At 40.7% G+C, this 15,722-nt stretch overlaps 1 long non-coding RNA gene across 1 annotated transcript; it reads right to left on the bottom strand.

Annotated features, from left to right (window-relative positions):
• Nucleotides 1-9,559: 9,559 nt before the first annotated feature.
• On the bottom strand, nt 9,560-15,504 carry LOC149525698 (uncharacterized). Its single transcript, XR_016348162.1, has 2 exons — nt 14,868-15,504; nt 9,560-12,274 (listed from the first exon to the last, which is right to left on the bottom strand). It is a non-coding gene; the product is annotated as an uncharacterized LOC149525698 (long non-coding RNA).
• Nucleotides 15,505-15,722: the final 218 nt, after the last annotated feature.

Genomic DNA, 15,722 nt, shown 5'->3' with positions numbered 1-15,722 from the left:
ATGCTGTAGAGTATTCTGCCTAGTTGAAGCTTAAGGAGAGCATAAATGGCCTCCTAAACTTTACCAGTGTAGAAGAGGCTCTTCCTTAGCTTCAGATTTACATGTGTATAATTGAGACTGGAATCTGGATAGTTACACCTATTGCATTTCTTTAACTCATAGAATGGTAGGGCTGGAAAGTACCTTGTGAAATTTTCAAGTCCTGCCCCTTGCACGGAGGCAATTCCAAATAAACGTAGACCATTTCTGACAGGTATTTGTCCAACCTGTTTTTATGTGCCCCTGAGGAGCTCAGCAAGGTCAATGGTCTCTAGAGCTCAAGCTGCTCTTGACAACTCACATGGCCCAAACATCACTGGCCAGCAGGGCTCATAAATTTCACAGTGTGCCAGGTCCCCTGGCTTTTAAACACCACCAATAGTGAGGATTCTACTGCTTCCCTTGAAAGCCCATTCCAAAGATTAACTACATTATAGTTAGAAAGATTTTTCTAATATCTAAACTTAATCTCTCTTGTTGCCCATTAAGTCCATTACATCTGTCCTACTTTCAACAGACCTGAAGGGCGATTGAGAACCATCCTCTTTAGAACAGCCCTTAACATATCTGAAGGATGTTCCCAGGTTCCTTCTCAGTCTTCTTTTCTTATGCCCAGTTTTGTAACCATTCCTCATAGGTCAGGTTATCTCTACATGTTAGCATTTCTGTTGCTGTCCTTTCGACTCGTCCCAATTTTTCCACCCCTTTCAAATGTTCTTTGTAGCACAATTTACAGTCAGTGGACATCATGATAATACACATATACGTCAACTCTAAGTATTTCTATATCTCATTTTTGGAGGGTGAGTTCTGAGTGGTCTTGTTGCAAGCAAGGGGGAGGGAGGGGCTCAGTCTTCAGAGCTCATGCTGCCTGAAGGGAAAATGGATATTCTGAAAGTCCTGAGAGTAGAAGCATGAGCTTCAGTGTGAGGGCAGTAGAGGACAGCCATTTGAGCATCCTAAAGAGCACTTTCATCTTCAAGTGACTGACCCACACATCACCAGCCCCAAAATGGAGGGGCTCAAGAGTTTCAGAGGTGGCCCAAATAAGCATGCCAGGCCCAGGAACACAACATGCCCATCTGGAAGTTCTTACTCCATGAGGCAATTCCTTTTATCAATGGTCATCAATGGGTGAAAATTGTTTGTGAAATCAACAAGATGTTGATTTAGCATGGAGACACAGTACAGCCTCCTTGCTGGCACCCTCCTTCCTTGAAATACTTCATTCCTTGCCACCTATTGGGACCCCTAACACAGACCGCCCTCCTCTGCTTCAGTTTGGGCTCATATTAAAGCTGGCAATGGACTATACACACTCTTGTTTTGTTTAACTTCACAATAGCCTGTTTTTTGAGCCTCAGTTCACAGGAAGCTGGGAACAGTGCATGCCTGGCTGATTTATAAGGTGTGCTCTATGGGTCGGGGGTTATGAAGCTATAAATGATGGCGCATCAACTCACACATATACCAACTAGTGAATAACTCGTAAAAACTTCTCAAATGCTTGAATACTTCATTTCATCTTTTTGCAGTGTCCATATTGAATCCTTCATGAGGGCAGGGGAAGTGCTAGGGGAATAACCTAGGTCTTACCCTGAATAGAAGCATACTAAAAAATATCTCAGCTTGTATTAATAACTGAATAGCTCCATAATCCGAAAAACCTTCCACTTATATTGTGCCTGATTTATTAATAAAAATAAACTTGGTGGCAAAAATTTACCAGCTCAGGTCCGGGCTCCAGTACTTGTTCTGTAGCAGGCTGCTCCTCAGGGCTGTCCCTAAAAATGTCCTCCAACTACAGGCCAGGATTTGCTCTGGTGGCCTTTTCAGTTGCCGACCTCAGCTCCCAGTCTGCCTTTTGTCCTTTGTTCAAGGACTGTCTTTCTTCTAGTGGTGCCTGTGATGGGTGGGTTTTAAGACATCAACATTGCTCAGCAGAGTATCATGCACCATAGACAGTGCAATGCTCGGTGCGTGTATTTGTGTGCCGTATTTATTAATTAATATTGAGAGAGAGGTGCAGCACATTTTTAGACTCATTCCAGTTCTTTTTGTTTGGGCATGTTGTCTACTGGAAAATCTTGATTTTATTTATTTTTCGACTCAGACAGAGGTCTCTGGATTTTGAGCTCCATACAGTTACATGGTTGTTATAAAGGGAGATTTTTGTGCCTGATTTATTGATGATTAACTTATTTATGCAATGTAGAGTCTATTGTTGGAACTGTTTTTTAAAAAGCTGGAATAATGTTTTAATCCTGTACTTTGGGTGCTTTAAACAAAGTGCCGTTATGTGCTCCTGTTATCCCAATAACAGCCCAATTACAAGTGGTTAAAATCAAGATTTTTTATTTTAAGTGCATGCTTATCATTTCAGGGTATATTGCAGTAAATAAGGAACATTTGAAAAAAAAAAACCCCAAACCCCCTAACACTGCAACATGTCTTGTCACATTATACTTACCCCTACACCTTATTTCAAATGTAAATTGCACAGCATTTAGCTCTAATGAAAATACTCTAGTGAAGGAAATTGTTAAGATTTTCTGGTGCTCCCCTAGGGGTAATATTAAAACCTCCATTACTAATATCTCACTCTGAAAAGACAAAATGTGCACTGAGAATACAAAAGCCCTGTTGGCATCTAAATGCGTGCCAATTAATTCGCAGTTACAGACCTGCAGATCTGTATGGAGATGTAAAAATAGGACCCAGGAAAGCTATTTAGATCTCTGTATAGTGAGGCTCCTTGACCCTAGATTTTTAATGTTAGCTTAATCATGGCATTCTGCTTTCTATTTATTTATACAGTTGCTTCAATGAACAAATTAATAATTATACAGCACATTGACAAACATGCCGAGTAATATTTGCCAGGATTTAAATTAATTTAATTCAAGGGCCACTTCATTTACAGGATTCATACGCACATCAAGCAGTAGCTTTCACTTAATTGCCATTTATGTTACACCAAGATTTTTCATTTTCATCTTTTCCCCCCCTTCAGATAAAGGCAGCTTATCTTGCTTTTCCAAATAGATAGGCACTTTCAGGCAGGTGGAAGACAGATAAATGATAGAGAAATAGGAATGGAGCAAATGTATGGATGACATACATTTAGATAATAGTTGTAACTATGAGAGGAAAACAATTAGATACATTAAGGCAGGACTACTCAACTTTGGAAGCCCCGGGGGCCATAATGATATTCACAGCACATGCCAAGGGCTGCAACTTAAGAGTGGTTGCAGATACATGCAAATATATATGCAAATATATGCAAATAGCTTCTTTCACACTGACAGGCATGAATACAAAGATTAAGGCAAGACTACACAACACAGACGCCCCATTTAAGTCAGTTCTGCTGATATTAATAAAATGCAATATTTACCCGATTTCCATCCATATGACAGCATTTTTAATGAGCAATGACAATCCAGGAATGTAACTACTAAAACTCATATCAACAAAGACCATTATATTGACTACTGTTTGGTTTTGGCTCCCATCTGCGGGCTGCAAACAAACAGGCTGTGGGCTGCATGGGGCCTATGGGCCATGTGTTGAGTAGACCCGCATTAAGGGCTCATATTTATTTTCCTCTTAGCCCCATTTTTCCTTTCTGTTTTACATCTACAAACTGGCTTAAGAATTCACTTTATTTTCAGTTTTGCTTTGCAATTCTGTAAATCTTTCCCTCTAACCACCCAAAATGCCCTACTCGTTTATTGTAACTCAACAAACTTGAGGTGAAGATCAAAGGTTGGGTAGAATTGTTTTGGAAGATAACTCACTCACCTGTAGAATAGTGATAGAAATCACCTGTGACACATTTACTATCCTCTGGAATGTCATTTAGACACCTCTTAAGTGACTCTCCTCACTCGGGGCAAAGAAAATCTGTCATCTTTAAAATGACTCCCCCGATCATCCCATAGCATAATTAATGGAGCAAATTAGATTAACTGTGGTGCATGTGTATCTCACACGCCTACTGGGTGTGGTTCACTTTCCCACATAGTGGCACTTAGACCACTTACAGAAAGAAAGGAATGTGCTCTATAGCCTTAGCTGAGAGCCAGCTGGCTTTTAGCTCAAGCAGTAGAGACTCATACACTGAGATCCTAGGTTCAGTTCCACTAAACATGGAAGTTAGAATCCCCTTCATTAGATCATTTCTGTTTTAGATAGTCACTTTAGTATCCATTAATAAGTACTCTCATGTGGTGCAAAAGCTTATTGGTAACATTTTTAGTGGCAGATGAGAATCTTTGTAAGGCCTTTCCTGAGGACTAGATTCTTTCTTTTTCCTGAGGGCTCGATTTTGATACCTTCATTCATGTTGAAAAGTACTTTACTTTGTGATTGGTCCCACTGAATCAATTGAGCCACTCACACTGTAATACTCAGCATGAATAAAGTAGTTGGACCATGCTGCTAAGTGAGCTTGCTTTCTGTGATCATCCAGAATCTGTGAAAATCCAGATACTAATTCTTAAATGGCCTGAGGTCACTAATGAAGTGAGGTGAGGGCAATATAGAGTAAGTGGGAGTTAGGGTATATCTGCACTACCACCCTCGTTCGAACTAGGGTGGTTAATGTAGGCAACCGAAGTTGCAAATGAAGCCTGGGATTTAAATATCTCGGGCTTCATTTGTATCTTGCCAGGCGCCGCCATTTTTAAAGCCCCGGTAGTTCGGACTCCGTGCCTGTGGCTACACGCAGCACGGAGTAGGTAGTTCGAATTAGGATTTCTAATTCGAACTACCGGTACACCTCGTTCCATGAGGAGTAACGGTAGTTCAAATTAGAAAGCCTAATTCGAACTACCTACTCCGTGCCGCGTGTAGCCGCGGGCACGGAGTCCGAACTACCGGGGCTTTAAAAATGGCGGCACCCGGCAAGATGCAAATGAAGCCCGAGATATTTAAATCCCGGGCTTCATTTGCAACTTCGGTTGCCTACATTAACCACCCTAGTTCGAACTAGGGTGGTAGTGTAGACATACCCTAAGATAGTAAGGATGAGCAGTCAGAAATTTTATCCTCAGTAAACTAATAAGCTAGAATAATTTAAATATCCCGGCCATTCTAACACTAGTCAGAGCTTAAAACCCAGTTTAACTATGGAAGTAGAAGATCCACAGCAAATTAACCACTGTCGGTGCTAGCTGAAATGGGTAAATTACTTGTCTTATGGCTATGTAGAGTATGTGTGAACCTGTTGCAGGCAACTTATGGCCCTCCAAGGCTATTAGAGCACCTTGAGGCAGAGTTGCTAAACTGGATGATCACAGAAAGCAAGAGCAGTTTATAGATACAACATAAAGGGACATTGTTCAACAGGTCAGCCTCAGAACTGATGTCTTCAAGAATCCAGCTGAGGAAGCCAGGCTCATAATAGAAGGGCACCTATGTAGAATGGAGGGACAACCCTCAGATGAGACTGACCCGCTGGCTAAAATGGAGGAAGCTGCAAATTCCCCATGCAGTAAGGATGTTGCTCTAGGGAATGTGAGTATAATTGGGAGATACAAAAATCTGCCATTACAATGGCTTCAGCTATCAGATGGGAAGATGGGAAGATGGTGACAGTCAGATCCACCCAGTGACTTGTATGCCGGATGAGAGGGTAGCAGATATTGCCTAGAAGAGCTTCTTGTGGCAAGAGCTTGCAGCCATAACACATATTAGTACCAGTGAAATAGGGAGATGTAGAAGGGAGGTCCTGGAGGCTAAATTTAGGCTATTAGGAAAAAGGCTTAAGTCTAGCACCTCTGAAATTCTTCCTATCCCATAAGTAGGCACAGATTGTCAGGGGGAATGCCAGAGTCTAAGGGCATGTCTCCATAGCTAAAAAAGTTACTCCTCTTCCTCCGCCCACTCAAACTGAGGTTAAATAACAGTGAAGACACAGCAGGTCATCTTTAACTTGGGTTAGCAACTTGAGTTCAAATGCAGGCTATCCCATTGGCTTTAATATGAACTAATAGCCAGGTTGCCATCTCATCACTGTGTTGTTTAACCTGAGTTAAGTCTGCATTTTTTGGGTAAAATGTGAACGTTACATCTCTCAATCTTAGGGTTAAGAAGAGTGGATTAAACTTGTTAGTTGCTGGGGAATATGTTGGGAAAAGAAGAGCCTATATAGAAGGGATGGGTTCCATCTCAATCAAGATGGAAGCAGATGGTATTATAACTCAGAACATTTTGATGGGGAATGTTTATATTAGGAGCTTTGAGGAAGGCCAACAGAAGCTGAGGTGCACACAAGTACACAGAGCTCTGCTAAGAATACCAAGGCACATCTGAATTCAGTAAAGGGCAGGACACAAAACAGAACTGAACAAGAGAAAGAAAAAGGGAAATCAGAGGAAATTTCATTTAAGTTAAGAAGGTATCGTAGTAAGGAGTTAAATCATAGTAGGTATATATGCAAAAATAAAAACTGTAAATGATTACATATACATGGGGGAAAATTATAAAAGCAGAACTAGATGAATTGGGGTGTGTGCAGTGGAAGACGGCCTTGATATATAATAGCCCTTAGTGAAGCATGGTAGCATGCCAGATCAGAGAGATACTATGATACTTGTCTATGAACCATAAGATAGAAAGATTAAATTGCAAAGGTGCAGGAGTAGCACCCTATCTAATGGACTACAAAGAGCTGAGTGTGAGAAACTGAGGGTCACACCGTTGACTCTCTAGGGATATAAATCCCAAGCAGGAAGATTCCAAATATATCAGTGGGAGTAATCTGACCTCTGGATTGAGAAAGGGATATTCAATACATAATGTTGAGTCAGATGAAAGAGACAGCAAAATCTAGCAAAAGTATGATGATAACAGGAGAACTTCACCTAGCTACTTTATAAACTGCTTAAGTGGCAGAAAGTTAGAGAAGTAATTTCTGAACATTTTAAGTGTTTGCTTTTTGGGACAGCTGGTTCTAGAGCAAACAAAAGGAGGGACTGTTTTCAGATTAATCTTAAATAATATGTAGGAGTGAGTTCAAGAAGTAACAGTAGTTGAGTTGTAATGACCATGATATCATTAGGTTCTACATCCTAGGAAGCAGAAATGTATTGAAAACTAACTCTGTGACATTACTCTTTAAAAAGAGAAATTTCAATAAAAAGAAGTGATTCAAAAGACCCGAAAGTCTAAGAAGTAAACTCTTATATATATCATGTACGTTTCAGGTGTCAGAAAAACGGATACATTAAAAAGGAATATGTTCCCTTTCCGGACCCAGGTGATCCTTTATGGAGCACAAGAATCAGATTGCTGAGCTGCTAGCAAAAATATCCAATCTTTCATTACAATCAGCTAGTACAGCAGAGTATAGAAGAGTAATGTGATCTATCTATCTATCTATCTATCTATCTATCTATCTATCTATCTATCTATCTATCTATCTATCTATCTATCTATCTATCTATCTATCTACTCTAGATATGACCCAGTATTTACATTATAACTGGTAAATTAGTCAATGGAACAGTTGAAAAAAGAGAATGACAAAATACCCAGAAATCTTGATTTCATAGTGTCTAAAAAGCAGAGTTTTGTACTGGAAAGTCATGTTTCACCCATCTATTAGAATTCTTTGTTTCAATAAAGGAGAACCAGCTGCTATCATTTAGACTTTCAGAAAACCCATAACAAGATCCTTCAACAAAGTCTAATAAAGAAACAAAGTAATATTAGGGTGAGGCGCCAAGTATTGTCAAAAACTGGCAAAGAGAGTGGGAAAAGAGAGTTGGAATAAATAGCTTTTCCATTGCAAAAAGTCAATGGAGTGTATGTCAGAAGGCTATACTGGGACTGATGCTGTTTGGTATATTTATTAATGATCTAACAAAATGGGATGAGCATTCAGGTGGCAAATTTTGCCAATGATAGAAAATTTAGTTTAGTCAAATCCACCAAAGACTCTGGGGAACTTAAGAGGGACCTAACCAAGGTAGAAGAACGGGCAAGGTAATCACAAGTGAAACTGAGTGTTAATAAACACAAAGTAAGTAAAAAACAATCAACTAATCATAGATCTTAGAAAGTTTTAAAGTATCCATATCAGCTCCAAGAAAGGGAACTGGCCACCACTGTAAATGTTTCTGTAAAGATTTTGCTCAACATGAAGTTACAATAAAAAAAAGCCAAATGTTAGGAACACATGAGAAATGAGAAAGGAGAATAGTACAGAAAATATTGTCATATAAAGCAATAGTTTACCCTCTTCTGGATTATTATATGCCATATCACTCACCACATCACAAAAAGGATAGTGCAGAATTAGGTTGAAGACCAGAGAAGACAGATGAGGAAAAAACTCTCTCACAGGGCTTGTCGTCACTCCACAGATTTCAATTTGATGAGTCTGGTTAAGACTTGCTAAATCGAACTCAGAGGGCGCCCCCACTTGCATCCAGTACTCCTGCTCTTGCAAGGAGAAGGAAAGCCGAGGGGAGCATTTGCTCCTGACAATCTCCTGCTGTGGGGATGCTGCCAAACTTGGCTTAAGGTAAGCTGACTCCAGCTACATATTTTACGTAAAGCCCCATTGAAAAGAATGGAATTACTTTAGAAAGGAGACAAATATGAAGGGCCTTGAAGAAAACATATAAAAAGATATATAGATAGGTCCATAGCTTCTGCTCTCCCTGTTCCAATAACACAAGAATAAGGGAACATTTAATTCATGTAAAAGGTGGCAAAATGGATAAAAGGAAATACTTTCACACATGATTAGATTAGATTGTGGAGCTCATTGAGACCAAAAACTGTACAAGATTCACTGCCCAAAATTTTAATAAATGCAGCATTTAGGTTGACTAAAGCCCACTTGTACCCTTCCAGAACATCAGACACAGGGGAGCTGACAGCCTCACTGGGCCCATGAGAAAGTGATGAGGGGCCCCGGCTCCATGCTCCTGGAAGAGGCAGAGCTTCATGTGGATGTGGCAGGCTCAGGACAGCCGGCCCTCAGAGCTACCCAGAGCACCGTGCGCAGCAGTCTGACAGCTATTTAAAAGGACCAGGGCTCTGGGCGCTGCCACTGCTGCAATAGCAATGGCAGTGCAGAGAGTCCCAGGTTCTTTAAAATTGCCAGAGTCTGGGGCAATTGCCCCTTTTGCCTCCCTGTCAGCAGGCCTGATCCAACGCAACTATCCCTAAACCTCAGACAAGCTGGGTTGGAGCACAGAGGTTTGCAAGCCCCTGGCTCTGCTCCCTGTCAGGAGTGCCAGATGAAAGGAGCAGGGCAAGAGCCTGACACCACTCCCCTGGCCTAGCTGGAGCACCACTTGGAGCGGGGCAAGCCTCTGTGCCCTGGCAGAAGCAGAGACAGGGTTGAGGGTGCGTGGGCCTACAGGTTAAGTGGGTGGGTCCTGGCCCATTCAGGCCCACTCGTGGTTATGCCCTTGTGGTACACATTGTTACACCTTGGTTCGGTGATGTGATGTGAGCCTCAAGGGTTAAAGCTGACTATCCAGTGAAAACTACTGGATGATGGTGAAACAAATGATTTTTATTAAGTGGTCAAAACCAGCAATTAACAAGTAGGTGTTTGAACTAGCAATTGCTTAGTACTTTTACAGCGTAGAAAAGCTTGGGCACAATTATACCCAACTGATTACAATTCTTTGATTACAATTCACTTATATCAAATCACTATTCCTAATTCGCCTAAGACAACGCAGCATACAAATAAAAAATACAAAAAACAAAGCCAAAATAATGATAATAAAAGAACCATCCAAAGCCAGCCCCTCTATGGTTATTTTAGGACAGCTGGTGGAGTTAGTTATAAATCTACTTTTACAACTTAACAACTCCGGGGCTTCTATTTCTAATACTTATACTTAACCTAAATACAACACTACTATGCAACACAAAATTATACAATTTACACAGCGTGGTTAACAGAACTTAGATACACTTTACAGAATTACACAGTGAAATTAACACAACTTGACTATTAATTAAACCAATAACTAATACATTTAAGCAATACTTACAAATCCAGAAACGATAACGACACAAAGACACACTAGAACTCAGAGCATGCTCAGGACTCGTGCACCCCTATATTTGATTCGAAGGGTGGGGAGGCAGCCTCAGGGTGATCAATCCTTTAGCCAGGCAAAAAAAAGACACGTGCCCTCAATACACGGAACCTCCGTCGAACAAAGGGATTGAGGGTCTTTTATACAAAACTTCGGTATCTGTTGCCATGCTAGGGTCTGCATTTGGCAGGGCCTGATAGGCTAGTGATGAGGTAGTATGACAATACTGCCCTATAGAAATTTTCGTGATGTATGCGTGATCCCCTCGTGGACAGGACCAGATGGGGCATAGTTAGTGTTAGACAATTATGTTTTATTACCCTATGTTTACTTTTTCCCTTGCCCCTAAGACTGGTCAAGCAACGGTCAAATGAGGCTTATCTGTAAGCACTATCTAGTCATGCTCACCTCCCTATTTTTTGGCGCCTGTGAGTCCCAGAATGCCTATAAGATCAAATTCCATTCACAAAACTGCATTGTGCTGCCCATGTTCCTCTGAGTATCTGGGTTTTGTGTGAGGGGCCTTGTGTGGCAGGATGGGCTATACGCGAAGGCTATGGACAGAAAAAGCCTGCTTTACAACATGCCCCCGTGGCCATGGCCGAGCGGCCCAAACGCCACTGATTATACCTCCTCCTCGTCCTCATCGCCTTTATTGGCACCAAGTATAGATTTTCTTTTAACGAGAAGCACTTGCGCAACAATGCGTTTTGTACAGGCTTTTAAAACAGCGCATCCTAGAACAAGACAAACAATACATGTTATGAATGTGATGAAAATAGAAACAAAAAGTTATTTGTATCGTTCTAAACCAAACCATGAGGCTAGCCATTCCAGTCAAAAAAAGGTGCACGATTCCTGACATCCGTTACAATTTGCTCAATATTCTCAATTACATCACTTACATTTTGTTCAATTGACTTAATTTCCATACAACATTTATCTTTAAACATAGAACCATATTGTGACTCATCTAACCAACTACAAAAACCATTTTCTTTTGCTAACAAGTAATCAAAAGCTAATCTATTTTGCATAACATACACATGTATTTCTCCAATTTTATCTGATAGTAGTTTTAGTCCCTTGCTTGTTTGGTTGCCGAGGCGTTCAATAGCCAGGGCATTCAATTCAAGTTGTTCTCGCATTATCAAATTTCCAACAGGATTCCAGGTGGATATTGCTATAGCTGCTTTTCCAAACCAGGTGCCTACCGACTGCCAGAGTGAGGACAAATCGCGGGTTTTCCGCCCCACAAAACGAGGCAGTGAGGAGTCCTGTACATAAATGCCTCCTCCTTGAACGGCTACATGGCCAAAGGTGCAGCGTCCTTTTGCATTAATAGGCAACCGAGAATGGGCTTGATTTCCACAAAGCCAGAAGTGTCCCGGGTACAACGATTGGAGGCGAGGATGGTTACTGCACCAGGGAGCTAGTTCATCGTTTACATCTACGATGGTTATATAAGCACCAGGCAATGAATAGAATGGAGTAATGCGCAGACCACCATCATCGTGGCTATTACTTTCCATCTGACACATAAAATTCCTGTTTGCAAACAAAACGGGATAGGGAATAGGGGTAGAGGTAACCTGTGGATTAGTTTCTTGATACTTATCATAATACAAAATACTGGTTAGATTCAAGACTATTGTTGTTAGGTGATGTTAATAAAAAAGAATTTAGTGTGGCTGTTAAAACAAAGCCAATCCGGTGGGAAGGGGTTGGTACCCCACTCCTAGTTTTTCTGTTCACATGGCACACTTCTTGCTTCTTTTCAGTTTCTTTTTGTTCACCTGTGGAGACATTGTTAACATTCTCCTAGCTTAACAATTACTACACTATTATCTTTTCACTAAACTTTATAGTTACCAATTGATTGCCAATTGATTGATTGGGCCCAATTATTAATTTTGTTTTTGTTTAAATTCATGCTTCTGCTTTACTTAAAATATCCTTTCATAAAAACACTAAATATCCTACACACAATGACAATAGCAATACATATTACAATTAAGACACAAGACAAACTTGGACAGAAGACAGAACACAAACTTATTATGTCATGACACAGAACCATGGTTTTTTCTTTAGTTGTTCAACTGTTCTTTAGCTGTTCTTCAGCTGTTCTTCAGCTGGTACCAGCGCTTTCTGATCTGAAAGACAAAAAAAACATTTCTACCCCGGGGGGGGGGGGGGGGGGGGGGGGGGGGGGGGGGGGGGGTGACACATTATATCTTAGAATACTTTTCCTTTTGCTAATTTTGATCAGCCTAATGTTACCAAATGATATGCTTTCATTTTGCCCACCAGCTTCGGTTTAAGTGAATTACTTCATTGTTCAATTATTAAGTTAAAGGTGGCATGCCTTAGTTTCCCTCTTGTACTACAGATCAGTCTTAATGTGTGAAGCTTCAAATGATTTACTTCCACAGAAACTTTTTCTTAAAACAAGGTGTTTGCTAGTTACTATTCCATCAAACAGAAAAAGGTTTTATTTTCCTGAAAAGAATCATACTTGATGTTACAGGCTTACTTATGGGGGAGGTGGCGCCCCTCCCCTTACAGAACAGACAGGCAGTTTGCAGACACACACAACCTCGGGTCTGATACCAACTCAAAAGTATTATCAACTTAGCCTTAAACAGAGACACAGTGAAGTTTCAGAGCTTGGATTCTTAAAACAATAACTTATTTTCTTAGAGAGCAAATTTAACCTTTAAGGGTACAGCTTTTACAAATTTACAATGTATAGATTTATCCTTTTATGCAGTTAACCAATTAAGCTCCAGTAGAATTTCTTATTTCCCTAGTCTGCCCATAAAACTCCAAACCTTAACACATGCTTTTTCTTCCTATTGTCTGTCTTGATTCCTGCTAAATAGCTTTTTCAATGACACAAGTGTTGTCCATTATTAATTTAGTATGAAGGGTAGGCTTTTCAATTAGCCCCCACAGCTTATAGTTCCTTTTCATGGGTAAATTTAAATGTTTATTATTGCAGTTAGCTAATTATAATTTCTAAACCTTTTAGTACAGGGGTTTGAGAATTTCCTGAAGTTGCTTGGCAGCCCTTTTCTGGTTCAACAGGCTGCTCTGTGTGTGTGTTTCCAGCTAAAATGCTTAGGGCCAGTATGGCTTGATGGTCGGCAGGTATTCCTTCCTTCAGAATTTGGAGGAACACTTCCCACAAGCTGTTAAGTCTATTTCAAAACTCAGTGTTTTACATTCTCTTTATTTACTACCTCTGATCCATTATTTAAAGCTACACATTCCAACCGTACTGTGGGGAGCTCTCCTGCATTACGCTGCATGTCCTCTAAAAGGGTTTTTAATTCGGTCCAGGATCGGGTGCATAGAACCGTGACCTGGTTAGTAAGTCCGATTGCTGCATCATAAGTTGTTTTTTAACGGCTACTGGGAACACTTCCACTTCAGTTTTTTTTTGCTAAAGGTGGGGTGCTTGGTGTTTTTTAAACTTTCGAGAGCTTCTCAAGGATAAGAGGGGGGGTTTAGCTGGCCCAGCTCTTTTCTCCGGAGGCACATCTATATCTCGGTTGGGATTGTTAGCCTCAATTTTTTGCTGATCCCCACACACAGCAAAACTTAGTGGTGTGTGGCTTGAGTCCAATTTTCAGAGGGTCGTTTTAAACATGACTCTCAAAACCTCTGCTACTTTCTTGAGTTTAAATTTATCAGGCTTTAATTTCTTTTGCTCTTGGGATTCTTCTAACTTTTAAACTAACTCTATTAAGAGAGTGCGCCCTGGACTACCGTGGGTAACAGGGGTAGCTGGAAGGGTGGCTGACACGTGGCTATTAGATTTCTTTAAAACTCTTTCTGCCGCGGTCAAAAGTTTTGCCAGGTCTGTTTCGCTCCCTTTTAACCCTGTAGTTACACAGGCGGGAACTTTTGTCTCCTCTTCCTAATAAAACGTGACAGAGTGGTGTGTCCTTAACAAACACCTCAGAGAAGAGATTGTTAGGAGCGCTACCCATGTTTTTAAGGCTTGCCCAGTTCCTTACTTTTATATTAAAAATCATTGAGGGGTTATTACTCTCATCTCCCAATTTGTAATACGTTAAATGACTAAATACATCTTCCTGAGTTTCACTTGGGGGTCTGCCTGCCCAGGGGCATTCACCACATCCTGTTCGTGACGCCATGTTACACCTTGGTTCGGTGATGTGATGTGAGCCTCAAGGGTTAAAGCTGACTATCCAGTGAAAACTACTGGATGATGGTGAAACAAATGATTTTTATTAAGTGGTCAAAACCAGCAATTAACAAGTAGGTGTTTGAACTAGCAATTGCTTAGTACTTTTACAGCGTAGAAAAGCTTGGGCACAATTATACCCAACTGATTACAATTCTTTGATTACAATTCACTTATATCAAATCACTATTCCTAATTCGCCTAAGACAACGCAGCATACAAATAAAAAATACAAAAAACAAAGCCAAAATAATGATAATAAAAGAACCATCCAAAGCCAGCCCCTCTATGGTTATTTTAGGACAGCTGGTGGAGTTAGTTATAAATCTACTTTTACAACTTAACAACTCCGGGGCTTCTATTTCTAATACTTATACTTAACCTAAATACAACACTACTATGCAACACAAAATTATACAATTTACACAGCGTGGTTAACAGAACTTAGATACACTTTACAGAATTACACAGTGAAATTAACACAACTTGACTATTAATTAAACCAATAACTAATACATTTAAGCAATACTTACAAATCCAGAAACGATAACGACACAAAGACACACTAGAACTCGGAGCATGCTCAGGACTCGTGCACCCCTATATTTGATTCGAAGGGTGGGGAGGCAGCCTCAGGGTGATCAATCCTTTAGCCAGGCAAAAAAAAGACACGTGCCCTCAATACACGGAACCTCCGTCGAACAAAGGGATTGAGGGTCTTTTATACAAAACTTCGGTATCTGTTGCCATGCTAGGGTCTGCATTTGGCAGGGCCTGATAGGCTAGTGATGAGGTAGTATGACAATACTGCCCTATAGAAATTTTCGTGATGTATGCGTGATCCCCTCGTGGACAGGACCAGATGGGGCATAGTTAGTGTTAGACAATTATGTTTTATTACCCTATGTTTACTTTTTCCCTTGCCCCTAAGACTGGTCAAGCAACGGTCAAATGAGGCTTATCTGTAAGCACTATCTAGTCATGCTCACCTCCCTATTTTTTTTGGCGCCTGTGAGTCCCAGAATGCCTATAAGATCAAATTCCATTCACAAAACTGCATTGTGCTGCCCATGTTCCTCTGAGTATCTGGGTTTTGTGTGAGGGGCCTTGTGTGGCAGGATGGGCTATACGCGAAGGCTATGGACAGAAAAAGCCTGCTTTACAACACACATGAGCCTCTACTCAAATCACAGTGACAGCTCTGCAGCCTACACTGACTAAGCCCTCTGCCCTTCAATAGCTCTACTTAGGTCAGTGGCAGTCGGAGTGCGTGCAGATAAATATTGGAACACAAACCTGTGGAACACACCACAAACAATGGCACTTTCAATTAGTTGTTCCTCCTGTCTATGTATTTTTTGCATCCCTGTTACTGAGCCATTTCCAGT

This window comes from Pelodiscus sinensis, chromosome 1 (assembly GCF_052426305.1).
Source record: "Pelodiscus sinensis isolate ZL-2025 chromosome 1, ASM5242630v1, whole genome shotgun sequence".
NCBI classification, from domain to species: Eukaryota; Metazoa; Chordata; order Testudines; family Trionychidae; genus Pelodiscus; species Pelodiscus sinensis.
Note: the sequence above shows the minus strand (reverse complement) of the source record. Positions and strands in the feature narration are given on the sequence as shown.